General features: G+C 33.1%; 2 long non-coding RNA genes across 2 annotated transcripts; both read right to left on the bottom strand.

Annotated features, from left to right (window-relative positions):
• Positions 1 to 8103: 8103 nt before the first annotated feature.
• Positions 8104 to 9572, bottom strand: LOC123272801. The gene is made up of 4 exons (XR_006511169.1): positions 9526 to 9572; positions 9191 to 9441; positions 8321 to 8406; positions 8104 to 8253 (listed from the first exon to the last, which is right to left on the bottom strand). It is a non-coding gene; the product is annotated as an uncharacterized LOC123272801 (long non-coding RNA).
• Positions 9573 to 9633: 61 nt separating this feature from the next.
• On the bottom strand, positions 9634 to 10065 carry LOC123272802. Its single transcript, XR_006511170.1, has 3 exons — positions 9901 to 10065; positions 9767 to 9826; positions 9634 to 9681 (listed from the first exon to the last, which is right to left on the bottom strand). It is a non-coding gene; the product is annotated as an uncharacterized LOC123272802 (long non-coding RNA).
• Between the last annotated feature and the right edge of the window lie 8931 nt (positions 10066 to 18996).

The raw sequence follows: 18996 nt of genomic DNA on the forward strand, positions 1-18996 counted from the left end.
ATAAATTTTTATACCAAACACTTAACTTAAGTTAGATTAAATAAATTACTGTATCAATTAAACTTGTAATTTAACTTTGTCATTTGGCAATTTGCCTTGGCATAAACCAATAAATCTAAATCTAAATCTAAATAGGGTTCAAAATAGTTAGAAACTTAATTCTATCAATATGAGCTAAAATTCTTATGAAAATATCTAAAATTCATAAATTTAATGGACAATTTTGAAAAAGTTATTGGAAAATTATTGAAATCAGAAAGCATTGAGGTTCGGATACGAATATCTTGTAAACGGTTACAGTAATCAATTGAAAATATCAGACCTTTTTCGTAGAGCGTTGAATTTCCTACAAAAATATAGCATATTCATTTTAGAATTATTATTTTCCAATGTTGTAGAAAATTAAAAAAAAAAAAAAATAGTAAAACAGTTCACCTTAAAGGCCATCCCTGCAACTTCCCGCTAATTCCATACCTAGGTGCTTAAAATTGTACTTATGACGTTTTTGAGATTTTTGAGCTCAAAATATAATTTATGTAATATTTTTAGCTCGCTGAGCTCAAAGAGATAGTATTTCGATGCATTTGAGCTCTTCGACACACACACACACCTCGTGTCGGGCTTGCTGGGTCCCGCATCAGGCTCCTCCCCAGGTGGCAGATAGGGGAATGCCCGACATATCTGCACGTCAGATGTGTCGGTACCGAGAAAATAGAATACTCGGGGTGGACCAAAACCTAGCAAAAGATGATATGAAAATGCCAGATCAATTTCAAATATCGTCTACGGTGCAGAGGGGGGATACCTCAGTGCCGGCGAGGGAAGGCGTGCAAACGGGCCTGAACTCGTCGTTATCAAGCGACCGTTTGAACAGCAGAGTAGACTCCATGGCTCTGCTGTCTAGCAATGCTAGCAAGGTTACAGAGAGTACGAAATCAGCCCAGATGGCAGAGAACGGACAGCTGAGCAACATTCCTCCAAAAAGTGGAGGACCTTTTGCTCCTGTCACTAATCAAACCTACCGAGGAAGAATCAACTCTGTACCGACCGTTACAGGCCAACAGTCACCAATGGAGAGGCTCGGCATCAAGATCAAAGAAATGGCCGAGTTTATAAAAGACAAGAAGAATCTCCATCATGAGATTAGAAAATAGGTTACATCTATCACTACAGCATATAGGTTAGCCAACAAATCACCTGGCATGTCGGCCTCAACGACCCAAACAACTCCGAGTCTGACCAAAAAACCATAGCCATCTTTGGTCACTCCTAAAAAATTACCACAGCAAGGAAAGGACAATAACAAGATGAGGCAGCCGTCCACGCCCAGCCCTTCTTCAATAATCGAGAAGCTACCACAGAAAAAGACAGCCCGGGAGGACGTCTGGACTACAGTGGACCGAAATAGGAAGAAGAAGAAAAAAGAGCATGAAACAGCGGCTCCCCCTAATAAAGCTCAAAACCAGCCAAGTAAGGGTGCCTCTAAGAAACCGAGGAGAAAGAAGACAAGAACTAAGGCTGTTCTTGTCCAACCAGTAGACGGCCAAACCTATGCCGATATACTAAAGGAAATCAAGGCCAAGGTAAGCCCTGTCGAGACGGGCGTAGACATAAAGTCTATCAAAAAGACGAAACACGAAGGCGTTCTCCTTGAAATGGCTCGAAAGACCGAATACAGCAAGGCTTTCACCGATGCAGTAAGGTCAGCCACTGCAAACATCGGCACGGTCAAGACGCTAACACCAACAACAACGATCAAGATCCTCGACTTGTGTTTAACCGCTAGGAAAAGGATCTAGTCACATACTTATAAGAAGAATTGCGCCTTCGGGCTTAATCGTTACAACTCGGGAATAATCGTATCACGCTATGGCCGTCGCTCATGCGCGCCTTGGTTAGCGGTAGAGAAGCCGGCTCACGTGGTCGGCTGCAACAGTTGTGCTTGGACCTTTGTACTAGTACGACTACTCTGTGCGAATCGATTCTGATATTTCTTACTTACATCTCACATTCATTTAAACATTTAAATTATTCATTAAATATAAATAATTATATTAGCTTCAATTATACTTTAAATTCTCAATTCATTTAAATCAGTTCAATAGTTCAGTGAATTAACATAAACAAAATCAAGTAAATTTATTTAGTGACGCCACGCGGCCATTACGGGCCACCGTTAACAAAGGATTGCATCAGCCACGCGGCTTTAGTCAATCCATAATTGACGCGTGATATTAACAATTAATTACATTAAATTAATTATTGACATTTAATTACGATCTTATTTAATTTAGCTTATAAATAATTAAATTCCAACTTCAAATCATTTGACTAATTTCTACACAAAAAACATCAAACTCAATTGACTAACATTCTGTTATCAATTGAATATTATTAACTCTCACCTTGAGACAATTGAACATTAATAGATCTCACTTTGAGATAGTTCAAAGTGATTAGATATTACTAGCTCCCACCTTGGGACTTATCTAATTCAAATTATCGATAATTTTCTATCTAAGGCGGCTGAGCTCACCCCTATTGCGTTGTTGCAACGTAATTTTACACATTCACACTTACACATACACAATTTACTTGTATAATTTCATCAAGGAGGTTTTTTCCCAGCCTAGCTGGGTTTTCCTCCTTTGGGGACAAATAAATTATTCTAAATTGTTCCCCAAAAAATCCAAGTATTATGATTTAATTTCCTAATCCCAACTTTATCGTATAATTTATAACAATTTAAAACGGGAATTATCCGCATTGGATAGTTTTCGACAAAACAACTTGGACGAAATCTCTACCGAGAGCGAAGTCCGTGAAGCACTCAAACGTAAATTCACTGACAGCCTGGAGGTCAAACGGGTAAATTTGACAAAACCCTCACCACGAGGAAATCAGGCAGCCTTCTGCGAAGTAGACAAGGCCAGTGCGATTAAGGCCCTTGACAAGGCCCACATAATGATCGGTTGGGTGAACTATCATATACGCCCAGTTGCAAAAGTAACCCACTGTTTTAAATGTCTTAGTTTTGGACACTAAACATGCCAGTGTCCGGGACCAAAAAGAAGCAGGTGTTGCTACAAATGTGGCGGAGAGAACCACAAGACCGTAAACTGCACGGAGAAGCCAAAATGCTTCCTTTGTGCTCTGGACAAAGATGCCCAGGATGGTCTATGCCATATTTCTGACACTGGAGCTTGCAGTACATTCCGCACAGCACTAGCAGAAGCCAATATAGGGCAGAAATGACACGCATACTACAAGGCAACCTGAATAGGTGCGCCTTGGCGCAAAACCTGCTGCGCCAGCGTGTCTTTGAAGATAAAATCGACGTCTACTTTATCTGCAAGCAATATCTAAACATCGAAGGTAAAACATGGTTCACAGACGAAACTCGCACGGCAAAAATTTGGATTGTGAACACAAAGAACGTTACCGTCAACAACATCGGAAGTGGAGCAGGTTTTGTCTGGATTCAAACCCCCACAACCTACTTCATGAACGTCTATCTCTCAACTCACGAAGGGATTAGTGTGTTCCGACAGAAACTGGCAAATACTGAAGATGCGGTCCCTAAGTTCAACGGCGAAGTCATCGTAGCCGGAGACTTAAACGCTAAATCGGCTGAGTGGGGCGCTGCTTTCTCCGACACCAGAGGTAACGAGGTCGCTGAAGTCGCGGCTAGACTCGACCTCATAGTGCTGAGCACCGGGAGCACCACGACCTTTAGAAGACCAGGGTACCAAGAGTCCATCCTCGAAATTTCGTTGGCGACTCCAAGGACTGCCAGCATGATCGAAGACTGGACTGTATCCGAAGAATACAGTGGCAGTGACCACCAGTTTGTGACATTCAACGTTGGATTGTCATCTACTCCGGTTTCACAACGCGACCTTTCTAAGCGGAAGTGGAATGCCAGAAGGTTTGATCCAGCGGCATCGCGGACTTCACTTGCATGAAACTGGTCTATCCTTCAGAACAACCCGACTCCGGATACCTGCAGCGAGACGGAAAAGGCAGTGCTAAATATGATAAAGGAGATTGCTGCTGCATGTGACGCCTCTATGTCGCGGCTGAAAAATAGGAGTTTCCACAGGCTGGCGTACTGGTGGTCAACAGACATAGCAGAACTTCGCAAAAGATGTCATAAGCTACGTCGCCGCGCAACGAGAGCCGCGAAACGCTCCCCAAGCGAGGACTTGTATTCAAAAGAGTACAAGTAAGGAAATGACTTAGATATTACGTACAACTGACATAATATATAAACTACAATATTACGTAACATTAATGCCATCATTGTATGTCATAACGACGTAAGTTTAACATCATGCATTTACATCAGTGACAAGTTACGGTTGTACGTAATCTTGACGTAAGTTTAACATCATGCGTTTACATCAGTGACAAGTCACGGCTGTACGTAATCTTGACGTAAGTTTAACATCATGCGTTTACATCAGTGACAAGTCACGGCTGTACGTAATCTTGACGTACGTGTAACATCATGCGTTTACATCAGTGACAAGTCACGGTTGTACGTAATCTTGACGTAAGATTAATATCATGTGTTTACATCAGTGACAAGTCACGGTCTTACGTAATACCGATACCATCTGTTAGTCATTATTTAACATCAATAATTTGTCACAATTGTACATAATACTGACGTAATTTGAAAGTCATTTTCTAAATCAGTGACAAACGATTATTTTCCATAATATTGATAAAATTTGGGGGATGTATTTTTTTAATATTATCGATTGATCAAAATTTATCAAATATAAAACTTCTTTAACAAGATGTCTAATTTACAATTAATCGCTAAATATTAGTGAAAATTGGTTTAAAATTTAGTAAGAATCAGGAAGAGGTAAACAGCTGATTTAAGCTGGTACCTTGTAAATTTAAGTCCGCTCTTAATAACAAAAATTTATAATTTATAATATTAATGAATATATCTAACATATTAGCAAATAACATACAAAATATTTTTCATTTACGTTTTTGAGAAAAAACATACAAATTAAATACATGTGGGATATAAACTTTTTGTATCTTTGCTTGTATGTTTCCATACACTGCAGAAAAAAAATCTTGACTCAAAGGTAAATTTCTTTGGACCAAGAATATATTAGAGATGACTGAAAATTTCGTGAATGAAGTCAAAATTTCTTGACACTAAAACACTTCTTGCTCCAATATAACTTCGGCCTCCGTAAAAATTTTCTTGGTGCAAGAAATACTTTTTCGTTGCATATGTTTCTCACTTATATTTTTTCCATGAATTTAGGTACTTTTATCCATTGTAAAAATATTTTCGACTTCATTCGGTATAAATGATTTGGTGTGAAACTGATAACAAAATACCGAGTTCAATTTATGTGGCATGAACTCTAAATTTTTAAACCGTCAAGCGAGTAAACATATAATTTCTTATGATTTCGCGTCAAGAAATTAAATGTCAGTCATTTAAATATTGCACTATTACTTGAAAAATAATTTTCTGACATTAGTGCTGCTACTTATGAAACATTGTATTTGAAATAATTCAAACAGTTCCATGATTGTTATTGACGAGACTAATAGTATTTTACACAGTAAAAAATTTTGCGTCATTGCGTCAAAAACTTTAGTGTTAAAAATTTTTGTGTTAAATATTTAACTTTTTTAAGTGTAAATTTAACATTTATTGTGTTAAATCAACATAAAAAAATGTTAAATATTTAACATAAAAATTTTTAACACAAAATTTTTTTACTGTGTGCATCAAGTTTCATAATGTTGTTAGTATGTTAAATTAAAGAAATTCAAATTTCGAAAAAAATTGAAATTAAAAAGAAATATAGATTAAAAAAATGGTATACTTAAAAGAGTTGAAATTAAAAAAAAAAATCTAAATTTTGTAAATTGAAATTTTGAAGAAGAAAAATACTAAATTTTCGGAAAAAATTAAATAAAAAAAAAATTCGAGTCTTGAGAAATCAATAAGTATTAAAAAATATTCAAATGACACGGATACATCGTTTACTCTGAAAAAATTTCACTTTGTGAAAGTTCTCTGTGTCCGGTTTTAGACGAAAATTTTTGAAAGTGTAAGATTCAATCAATTCTTATGAAAATTTATAAATTGTCTATTAATTACCACAAGTTTCACAAGAGAGCCTTTTATAAGAGTTTTTACAAAGTTTTATAGAACTTTATAAAATTTCATGAGTTTAATGAAATTGTATAAATTATTAGACTTGAATTTTATACAATTCCAGCTCTTAAAATCCATTTAATCTCAGAAAAAATTATGAAATAAGCATTTTTCGTCATGTAAGGCTTACCACGTAAGTTATTTACTTCGTGACATGAACCGTTACTTGGACAAGTGAGCAGCGTTCCAGACTCCGACACGTGAGGACCCAAGTTCGAGCCCAGCATATTTCAGGATTTTTTCATCAAGTATCAACATATAACTAGTGTTTCAAACTGTAATAAGTCCACAACACTATAATTAATTTCAAAATTGCCATCTTTTTATTTTTGAGAAATTTTTTTTTTAATATTTTTTCTGAGGTACAATTCTTACATCACTTACATCACTTTTACGTCATAATGACATCATTATCATGATATAGACATCACAGGTATGTCATATTGACGTCATAAATGTCATTGAGACATAATACTGACGTCATGACTACGTCATATTTTTACGTCAAGAAGTGTGAAATAATGAGTCACATATGACTCATTCGTGACTTGTATCTTACGTAAATCCTGACATAGCCCAATGTCATTTTGACGTCACATTGACGTAAACGTGTTTACTGGGATATGAACATATCAAAAATTTTTATATGGCCTTATCAGCTCATATCAAGCCTGATCAGAATATTTTTTTACGGGCAAGTACCCAGTACTTGAACATTTATGAAAATGTGACCAGTACTTGAACAGACGTATCGAATTGTTGCTATACAAAATCCGTAAATTTATTATGAACAATATGCGCATGTTATAATTATTCAATGATACAGTAAATGATTTCTGTGAGTTTTTTCAATTATAAATCAAAACAATTATATTTTAGTTAACTTAAAAGTTGACATGTCGAGAATAGCCGATAGATGCTATTTTTTCATGAAAAAGGTACTGAACCGTAAAGCGAACCATCAGTAAAAAAAACGGTATATCATCATTTTAAGTAAAATAATTTGTACCACCCAATTGAATAGTCTTTTCCAAATAATACATATTTTTTGCAAAGACAAATTATAATTTTTGTATTAAATTTTAGCGTCTAACTATGTCTCCTAATTTTCAAAGTGGTACCCAGAACTTGAACAAGCTGAATCCGTATAGTTTTAACAGCACTCTAATCTCTAATAGGCTTATAGACTAGTGATCACTATTGTGATTTGCATTAATTTCTGTAAATTGAATAAGTTTTACAGCTAAAAACTAGTGCAGTAAAAATGATTGAACGTTTTAAATTAAGTTTTTTTTAATTTATAATTGACAATTTACTTTGGCATTCATAAAAAATATAATAAAAAAATTAAATACTAATATTTATTATTTTTAAGTGAACATATTAAATATTTATAGTATTATTTTTAATATTAAATAGTAATATGTTATAATTCTTTTGATATTTCAATAAAACGTTGAAAATTTTTAGTGTGCCTATTGCCATATATTTTATTATTTCAATTACTGCTCCCGGAGTGTTTAACTACTGCGGCTTGTCAGAATTGATTGTTCAACTATTATTCCTTTCATGGTATATCTTAAAAACGTTGTAAAAATATAAATATTCAATTATCTTTATTATACTGCGCTTTAATCGGTTCAAAATTGTTTATATTTTCATGAAAATTACTAATTTAAACTAATAATTACATCTTTATATATTAAAAATAAGGTCAAATACATTTTACTTTGAAACCTGTTCAACTACTGGATACTTTAGCTTATATATAATAAGAAAAAAAAATAGAAAACATGCTGACAACGTAAGATTAAGGATGCCTTCTGTGTACCTTTCACGGCTTGTAATCTTACAGGATCCAGTCCTTCTTTTTGACTTTTTTGTTTCACTTTATTTGATTTGGCTCTGTGAACACTACTGTCTTGTAATTCTTTTGGTGAGAATACAGCCATGATCATTTTCCGAACAAATTGTGATGGAGTTTTAGACCTACTTGCTGCAGTCAGATATGAATTTTTGGATACATAAACACCTTGTCCTAAATGAATCTATAATAGTAGTTTGTAATTAGTTGTAAGTTTTTTATTCTATATATTAATAAGAAATGTCACTTACACTATTATCAGATACACGAGTAAAACCGACTTGAGGATGGCCTGTTTTTTTCTCCAATTCGACAGATCTATGATTTGATGGAGTATCTGTAAAATTGAAATCTCCCTAAATTTTTTTGATTAACTATTAATCTTACCTAGAAATTATAAAATGGTTGGAACTACTGTCATCCCCAAATTTCAATTTTTACTATTTTTAAAATATTCGAAAAAGTTCGAATTTTCAACTTTTTTTATTTGCTTCTGTATTCTTATGATGTTAATAGATAGCTTATGAAAAAAATGGATAATAAAAATATTGATTGCCTTTTTTTTTTTTACGGCACTTTAAAAATTACCTGAAATTTCATGCTTCTAGACCAGAATGCCCCCTTAATATAATTCAATGTTACAACGTGTTAATAATATATCATAAAATATGTATAATAAGATTTGATAACGAACAAGTTTAATACTAATTCTTTTTCTTTCTAATTCTTTCTTGAGGTCTTCATTACGACGTTCAATTTCACTCATTCGCACGATCAACTCATCGTTTTTATTATCATGATGTTTTTTTTTTTCTTTACTTTTCCAGATTTAAAAACACTAAAATAAAATTCAAGTCATGAAGTATATTAATAGTATCTTTTACATTTGTGAGCACTATAATTACAAGCAAAAAAAATTCAGCATGAACAGAACAAAAAAAGAGAGATTTAATTAAAAGCATGTTATAAACGTAAAAAAACATTTTATGTAACAAATTATGATTTTCATCATAAACTACGTAAAACAGTCAGTGCCTTTTTTTTTCTTATGAAACAGAAATTATCTTTGTTTATAATTAAATCTATAACATTCATTATGCATATGAATAATCAAAACTTACTTTGAAGTAGTTGGATCATCAGATGATTTTGTTTTCATTTCAAATGGTACAGTGCCATGTTGTGATGAGCTAGATTCGTAAACTGTTAATGGTAACTCAATTGCTTTGTCAGTCAGAGCCAATGTATTGTCAGGTGGAGTCAATGACTGAATTTCTTTGCTCGGAACTGATTTGTTTTTGTCAACTTTACATTCATCTGATTCTACAGGTCTTTCAACAGCTTCGTCAGTTTTCGATTTCACCAAAATAATCTAAATGAATATAAACTATTTCATTAATCATCAATTTACTAGAAAAATTACTAAATTTTTTTATTTTTTTCATAGCATACATACTTGTTTAGTAATTAATTCATTGTTTTTTTTTTAACTATTTCTTTTTTCTGTAAAATACAATACAATTGGTAACTATATCAAATATCTAATGTTATCTAAAAACTTACTTTAGGCAATTCCGGCTCTTTCTTTAATTTCTTTGGACTTATGAGGCTCCTATAAAAAATGTAAAGAAAACAAAATAATGATATGAACTTCACAATTGATTACAATTTTATAAAATTGAACTTCAATAACATACATTTTCTTTGTTATAATGCCCATCAGATTGCGAAATTAAAGTGTCATCATTTTTTTTCCGCTGTACAAAATATGGAGAGCATATTAGAAAAAAAAACATTTGATATGACAACAATTTTAATAAGTATAATTGACCTTGCAAGATTTATTCTTTTTGACTTTGGAATCATAATTAGTTTCCTTACTTGACCCAATGTTTGAAATTATAGTACCGTCTTTTTCAGTACTATAACGATCCTATAATATTAAAATATTATATAACTGTTACGAATGAGTTTTTTTTTTTCAATAATAGTATCCTAATCAATAATAATGAAGCTTGTAATAGTATATTCTAAAATTTACAAATATATAAACTGTATTTTAGTAGCCAAAATTTTTCTCGTTTTAAACATGCTGAAACGATTATTGTATTTACTTATTATGATTATTATAACGTTTTTTATTATCACTTAACCAATGATTTATTTTTTTAAGATGATGAATAATCTCATTTATTAGATAATGAAAATTCATCTTCAGTTGAAAATTACTAAATATTTTTACAAAATTATAATTATACTTTATCAATTATTATTTAAAATGATTTTTAACCAATTGAGTCATTATTTAGTTTTGTTGCAGACAATGATAATAATACAGACTTGAGAGTTTAAATTGCACGCCTCATAAGCGAAGCGTTGAGGTTGTGCTCTACTCTCAACATTTCAAAAAAAGCAGTTTTCTCGAAACTGAAATTGATTTTTTGTTATTTATATCGCACTTACAGATTAATATTAGTACACTTATATCAAGTCAAATAATTTGTCAGGCACATAAAATTTATTTCAATAACAATTTTTTTATTTAACATAGTAAATAATAACATTAAACATAATCTTTTCTGGACGTCCGTGTATGGATGGGTGCATGTGGCAGGGAAATTGGTCGAAAAAATGATCGTACCGGAATAATTTTTTTTTTATTATCTAAAGTAACACACGACGGATTTTTTTAATTAATATTAGCGTTCAATTCACTGTCGTTAAATTATTATTTTAAAAAAACTAATTTATGACTGTGGATTTTATTGTATATCTATCTATACATTTTATTATAGTATTTTTTTTTCTCACCTCAGAGTTATGGCGCCACTAACCATAGCAGAGTTATCTGTTTTTTATTATTTTGTTTTTTATCATTTATTTTAATCAATATTATTGTGAAAAATGAGATTATGAGGCGTGCACTTTTGGATTTTCCAAACTTTTTTTTATTCTATTGTTGAAATAAATAGATGCCTAATAATAATTAACTAAGAATCTAAAATATATAAATTCAATTATTTATACCCTAACCGTTCATTAATTTAGTAGATTTGCTTGATACGATCTATAGTAGTGTAATGGTATAAATAAATCAATTAAAATTCAAAATATATGGGAAAAAACAAATGTACTGAGAATGATCTATCTCAATGAATATTACTTTATTTTTGAAATTACGGATGTTTGTTATTATCTTCTGATCTCCACAGTTATTAGTAATACAATGAATGTGATCCATTTCAACATTACCGACTGCATAAGGAATAATATTGAAGCAACAGCCGTAGATATAGCATTGGTCTTTTATAACTAACAAATGATGGATGTGAATGACTTCATCAGATTGTAATTGTATGTAGGTATCGTTTGTTTTTGTTGTTCAAGTATAGTCTTTACTGTAAACTACAGTTTTTTTGTAAATACATTTTTTATACACATTAATGGAAATACTATTATCGTTCATGAAGTTCTTTATTTCATTTTCAGTTTGAACAGATATGCGTGTACGTAAGATACTCGTAAGGTATCTAGAAAAAGATACCGTAAAGAAGGCCCCCCCCCCCCCCCCGCAAGGATGACACGCAAAATCGTGAAGCGTTCCACATTTTTGCAAATATAAATAATGCTGTGAAGCGGGAAAGAATAGGAGTTACGGTAATTATTACGTGAAGCGTTCCACATTCACGTAACAGGATATTGGTAGTAAAGGATTGAGAAAGAAATGTGGAGAGGGTCATCTTAATGTGAATTTATGTACATAAAAACTGGGTTCGTAACACCAACTACATCCGTAGTAACCGCTCAATTTTACACGATTTTGACAAGTTGCGCGTGCCGGCGTATCAACACAACAGCAAAGTAATACAAATTTTAGATTACAAGTTTTCTTGGTTGAATGATTAAATATATCAACACCATTGTCCATTAAGTCGATAACTTGATTACACAATTCTTCATTATAAAGATTCATAAATTCTGATTTAGGTTCCGCATCCGTTAGAAAAATACCACCAAGAATAATATATTTGAATCGGTCCTCTAGCAGTAATTCGTTTATAATTAACTGTTGAGGCCAAAAGCTCTGCTTTGAACTCTTGAATATAGGAGCACCGTCAGTATTATAATTTAATGTAAAAATATGTGGATACTCTCTTTTAAATTTTTTATATAAGTTAGAATCTCGAATATCTGAAATACTAGATGATTGATTATCTGCTGTTATGTGTTTAAAAAAACTGTCTTGGATTTGTGGTTGGTTCAATATAAATTGAATCTGATATCTAACATCTACACTCATAAAATAATTCGTTGCTTGAGATGAAATGTTATGGTCTTTTTTACATTTTTCGCATTGTACTTTTTCTTTCTTAGATCCATTCTGCAAGCTTCGTTTTGTAAGAATGACGTTGCAAGTTTCATAAAAAAAATTGAGTGTTACTTTATTATCTGATACACCAAAAATTTTTGATCTTAAATAGTAACTACAGTCCCATGCTTCAAAATCAGATCCAGCTAAAACCTTTACTAATTTAAGTAAATCATTTTCATCAGTTTTAGTTAAATTTTTTAAAATAGAAAACATTTGTGTCATTAACAATACATCTGACACTTTCAAATTGGCAGCTGGAAACATAATACGATCACCCTCTACTTATACGCGAGAAATGTTCTAAATAAACAAACGATAACGAACGCTTGCGTATCCTGGACTCTAGAGTTGAGTCAGCGCGCGTCATTCGAGTGGGCCTCGGAAATGCCACGCACATCAACTCAGGAGAACAGGATATTCGGGGCCCGATACGCAACCCTACTCTTCCTAGAGTGCGGCCCTTGGACGAGGTGATATAATGAGGGTGCACGGGTAGTTCGGGGCCTTCTTAATCTTAAAGTTACGAACTTAAGACTCTTCATAGTTAACACTCGTCGTGAGACTATTAATTCCAATTACGAAATACCATTACGTACTTTACGGCAGTTGTCAAATCATATAAATTCAAAGTGTATTTTAAATAGTTAAATAAAGTTATTTGTTAATTAAATTCACCGAAGTTAGTTATTTCGGAGTTAATTCGAGAACCTCTACTTACGACTCTGGAGGTCGTAACATCTTTATCTCCAGCTCTAGTTGTTCTACTGGTTACTTACAAACCTGTAAGGTAACCGGGACGTAACAACTAATAATATAAATAAATTGGTGGCAGCGAACGGATTCGAACACGCTCCGAAGAAACTGGCGAAAATTTTTTTTCCTTTGCGGAAAAATCAACTCAACATCATCCAGAGATCTCCATCAAACACGTCATAAAAATCAGAACATTTTTTTTCTCAAACGAGTGAGTAATCTACAAAAAGTGAAAACAAGTGCTTATAAAAAGACTCGAAAATAGCAAAATTTTTTTTTAAATACACTTAACTCAAAAATTAATTAAACAGTGGTTTCATTCCAAAAACTCAAAATTTTTTTTTGGAATTAAAAAGAAGAGCAGTTCAAAATTAAAAATTAAAAAGTTTAAAGAAAAATAAATTAACAAAATTTTTAATAAATTAACAAAATTTTTTTTATCGCAAACACATAAAAACGATAAAATAACATAAAAAGTGCAACAAAATAGATCGAACATAAATAAAACATCGAGAAGAAGCCATCAACATCGCAGTGCAGCCCTGACCTAGGACAACATCGACAACAGCCAACGCCCAAAGTCACAGAAGATAAGCCGACAACCATCAGCCCGACCATAGACGAGAACTTCAATAGATAATTACTTCTAAGTAGTAAGTCATTTATTTTTCTGAATATTTGTTTCTCGTCAAATCAAAAGTATTACTATTATTTAAAAATTTTTTTTTACTCGATTATCGTTCAAAATTTTCTTTTCTCTTTCTCTCCCGTAATTTTTTTTTAAATTTTTCAAAATGACTAACGATACCGAAGCTATGGAAATAACTATAGCAGAAACTACGGGTAAAATACAGACCCTTGAACAACAAATTCAAGAATTATTAACAGAAAGAGAAGAAATGAAAAATAATTTTGAAAGTAATTGTCAACAATTAATTAATGATAGTTTAAGAACTTTTCAAAATAATTTAAACGCACAAAATCCAAATCAACAAATAGCTACTAACAAGTAGCTAACCCTCACATTTTTCAAAATAACGGTACCCCAAATTTAAATAAATTCGTTTATTTCCTTAAAACAATTCCCGAATTTGACGGATCAACAATTCCAGTAGAATCATTTACAAAAGTATGTAGAGACGCGAAAGCTTATATTCGCGAAGTAGATGAAAAAGTATTAGTTAGATTATTAATTTTAAAATGTAAAGGCGGACCTTTAGTTAGACTATTAAACGCAGAAATAAATACAGTAGATCAATTAATTACGTTCCTAAATTTAAATTATCGACGTAGCAAACAAGTTTCTGTTTGGCTAAACGAATTTAATCAATTTAAACAAAAACCTAACGAACGCGTTATGGATTTTCATTTTAGAGTAGATGAACATTTAAGAAAAACATTAGCAGAAATAGACGGTTCAACAGGCATAAATAAAAATGAAAAGAAAGTATTAGCTTCAGAAACGGCAATTCAAACATTTTTAGCGGGATTATTCCCACAGATAGCAATATACTTGCGTCAAGCAGAGTACGTAGACCTTCAGACCGCTGCTAAAGCAGCATCAGATACAGAAAAGACATTAGAATCAATGAGTAACATAAATAACATGTTTAAAACATTTAACAATACAGACTGTCACGCCATACAAAATAATCAAACTACAGATCCAACAAACAATTCACAAAATAATAACCGAAATTCCCAAACAAATTCAAACGGGACAAATAAATATTCCGATTTTTGTAAGAGAAATAATCATAATAGAGAAGATTGTAGATACTTAAAGAATGAAAATTCTGAAAATAAAAGTAACAATAATAATAACAATAATAACTACAACAGAAATAATAATAAAAACAATTTTAACTCCAACGGTAATTACCATAAAAATAATAATAATGATAATAATAGTAGTCAAACGCAATGTAATTACTGTAAAAATTTCGGGCACGTAGAAAAAGCATGTCGTAAGAGAAGTTTTGACCTAGGTAAACAAGCTGGACTTCAAGCGGCACAAGCAAACCAGGGAAACGGACAAACGTTTTCCCCTTCAGGCACAACAGGGGGAAACGCGTTGCCCCAGGAGTGCCAGAACCAGAATTAAAAATAAGAAAACCTTCAAAAACATATTTCGTAGGCGCAATGTCATCGGATTACAAGCCTACATCCATTATGATCAAATCAAAAGACATAATTTCAAGTTACGGAAAAATTTTATTAGATACTGGGTGTAATTTAAACTTAATCAAATATAGCGAAGTCAAAAATAAAAATTTAATCGATGATTCATTTTGTTATAATTTAAACGGAGTTTCAGAAGAAATTACACCCGGTAGAATACAAATGCAAATTTTTAATAAAAACACATATTTTCATGTAATCTCAGATGACTTTCCTTTAAATTACACAGGCATACTCGGTATGGAATTTTTACGCGAACAAGGCGGCATAATCGATTTGGTTCAAAATACAGTAACTTTCACAAAATTAAATAAATTAGAAATCTCATTAACAGAAGGACAGTATTTTGTCTTAAAACCTCGAACTAAAACAGCAATGTTTGTTCGAGTAGATAACGATCTTAACCCTTTCACGGTTCTGGGCGTTTCTCCCACTCTTTTCCTACTCGCGGGGCAAGGGGACTGCACGCAATCCAGTGAGCGGAGCGCAGGGGCGTATAGTAAAGGTTCTTAAAAAATAACTCTCTGACAAGAAAATGTTAAACAAATGTTTTTTTTTTTTACTTATCAACTTTGTTGGTACAGAAATTATAATTTATTTGTTATGAATATTCTTTAATTTTTTTATGTAATAAAACTTTGTACAGTGATAAAAAATTTAACTTGACTCAAGAGCAAGAATCTTAAACCAAGAACACTATTTTGAAGAAAAAGAATTTCTTGAGTCAAGATATAATTCTTGGTTCAAGAAAAATTTCTCGATTTAAGAATTTTTCTTCTTGCTTCGAGAGTTTAAATGAAAACAATAACCTCATTAATAATTTACACGGTAAAGCTATAAAAACAATAAATACGGTCCTGAGTGAGTACGCGGCGGGCACGAAAATCTGGTGGCGGGAGTTAGTCCGCTCACGCGACTGGCTATCCCCACTCCGGGAGAAAAAGTACGACTCAGTCCGAATCGACCGTGAAAGGGTTAATGAAGGATACGTGCCTCGTATAGATTTAGGTGACGGTATTTTTGCTGGTGAAGCAATAGTTAGTAATCGTAATGGTATAGCTCATTTGTATGCAATAAATACTCTTAGTAAAAGTGTCAAAGTAAAAGTGCCAATAATCTCCTTGTATCCTTTTGAAACAAGTGAAGAAGGTAGCACTTGCTTATTGCAATATGAAACAGAGCAACAAGATAATAAAAGTACCAGGGCCCGGGAAAATCGCGTTGATAATGTAATAAGTCTCTTGCGTTTAGAACATTTGAATGACGAAGAGCGTAAAGAAATAATTTCAATAATTGAAAAATATGCTGACCTCTTTAGCATTCCGGGAGAAAAATTGCAAGCAACATCAGTAGCTTCACATATCATACCTACTAAAGACGATATGCCGGTAAACACTAGACAATATAGGCATCCTCCTTCACATAGAGAGGAAATCGAAAGACAAATTACTGAACTTCTGTCAATGGATGTTATCGAACCATCTACCTCTCCATACAATTCACCTTTATTTATCATACCTAAGAAAAAAGACTCTCAAAGCAGAATAAAATACAGACTAGTAATTGATTATCGTAAATTAAATGAGAAAACTATTGGCAATGCATATCCATTGCCCCTAATTAATGATATACTTGATCAATTAAGCGGTGCAATTTATTTTTTAATTTTTGACCTAAAATCAGGTTTTTATCAGATAAAAGTAGATGAAAAAGATAAACATAAAACTGCATTTACAACTCCTCGTGGTCATTATCACTTTAACAGAATGCCATTTGGACTTAAAAATGCACCTGCAACATTTCAAAGATTAATGGATTTAGTATTACGCGGTTTACAAGGCGTAGATTTATTTGTTTATTTGGATGATATAGTTATTTATGATCGTTCTCTTGAAGAGCACACTTCTAAATTCGAAAGATTAGCAGAACGCTTACGTAAAGCCAATTTAAGTTTTCAACCCGATAAATGCGAATTTCTAAGAAAAGAAGTCATTCATTTAGGTCATCTCATTTCTGCCGACGGTGTCAAACCTGACCCCGAGAAAATTAGAGCAATTAAAGAATACAAAAGACCCATTAGTACCACACATGTAAGAGAATTTCTCGGACTTCCTGGTTATTATCGGCGTTTCATAAAGGATTTTGCAAAAATAGCTAAGCCATTATCGGATCTTACAAGTAAAAACGCGAAATTTATCTGGACTCCTGAACACCAGGAAGTTTTCGAAACTTTACGCGATAAACTGTGTACAGCTCCGATACTGCAGTATCCGTATTTTTCAGAACCGTTTATTTTAATGACCGACGCATCTAACTACGCAGTTGGTGCAATTCTCTCTCAGGGTAAAATAGGTGAAGATAAAATAGTAGCAGCAGCCTCTCGTGTACTAAATAAACACGAGAAAAATTACTCTACAACAGAAAAAGAGATGGTTGCAGCACTATTCGGTATGAAAACTTTTAGGCCTTATATTTACGGTAAAGAATTCACTCTCGTTACCGATCATAGACCGTTAGTGTGGGTAAACTCAATGAATGACCCAACATCTCGTGTGATGAGATGGAGAGAACGTCTCAAAGAGTTCGAATACACTGTATTATACAAAGCAGGTAGGAAAAACACAAATGCCGACGCCTTGTCTCGTAATCCTGTACCAGAAAAACGCGAAGTTTATCCAATAAAATTTAAATGGCGACCCACGGGTAAACCGGGATTCGCGAGACTCAGAACAACCGATACATCAGGTTCTGAGATCAAAATTACAAAAAAACCGAAAGTGGCTATCCACTCAGAAACTAATAATTCGGACAAAAATTTTAAAATTAATTCAAAAACTAAAAATAAATGTTCAAAAATCGTTACTAATTCAGTCGACGGGATTAGCAATACGAATTCAAAAATTTTACCGGAGGCTGGTACTCTGGCGGCGGGGTTATGCGACTCAGTCGAAAGGACCTCATTAACTGGCAAAAATATCCAGGAGGCTAATAAAATCGCGGTTTCACCTGATGAAAGCACTCAGGCGGCGGAGTTACACGACTCAGTCGAAAGGCAAAAATCTGACAAAAAGATTCAGATAGCTAATAAGTTCGTGGTTTCACCTGATGAAAGCACTCAGGCGGCGGAGTTAAACGACTCAGTCGAAAGGCAAAAATCTGACAAAAAGATTCAGATAGCTAATAAGTTCGTGGTTTCACCTGATGAAAGCACTCAGGCGGCGGAGTTAAACGACCCGGTCGAAAGGCAAAAATCTGACGAAAAGATTCAGATAGCTAATAAGTTCGTGGTTTCACCTGATGAAAGCACTCAGGCGGTGCGATTAAACGACCCAGTCAAAAGGCAAAAATCTGACAAAAAAGATCAGATAGCTAATGCGTTCGTTCATAAAAATTCAAATAAAAATTCTTATCCTGAAACAGATATTCAGGCGGTTGAGCCATGCGCCTCAGTCGAAATACCTTCGGAAATACGTGATGAAAATAGGAGTAGCTACCCTATAAATCAACGGTCATTTTCAAAGGGATCAAATAAAATTAGGATTAGTGAAAACTCCGATCAAAACGAAAAACGGTTTATTTCATACCCTATCGATAAATCAAATATCAAAAACAAAAACATAG

The sequence above is a fragment of the Cotesia glomerata genome, linkage group LG10 (genome assembly GCF_020080835.1).
Source record: "Cotesia glomerata isolate CgM1 linkage group LG10, MPM_Cglom_v2.3, whole genome shotgun sequence".
Lineage (NCBI taxonomy): Eukaryota > Metazoa > Arthropoda > Insecta > Hymenoptera > Braconidae > Cotesia > Cotesia glomerata.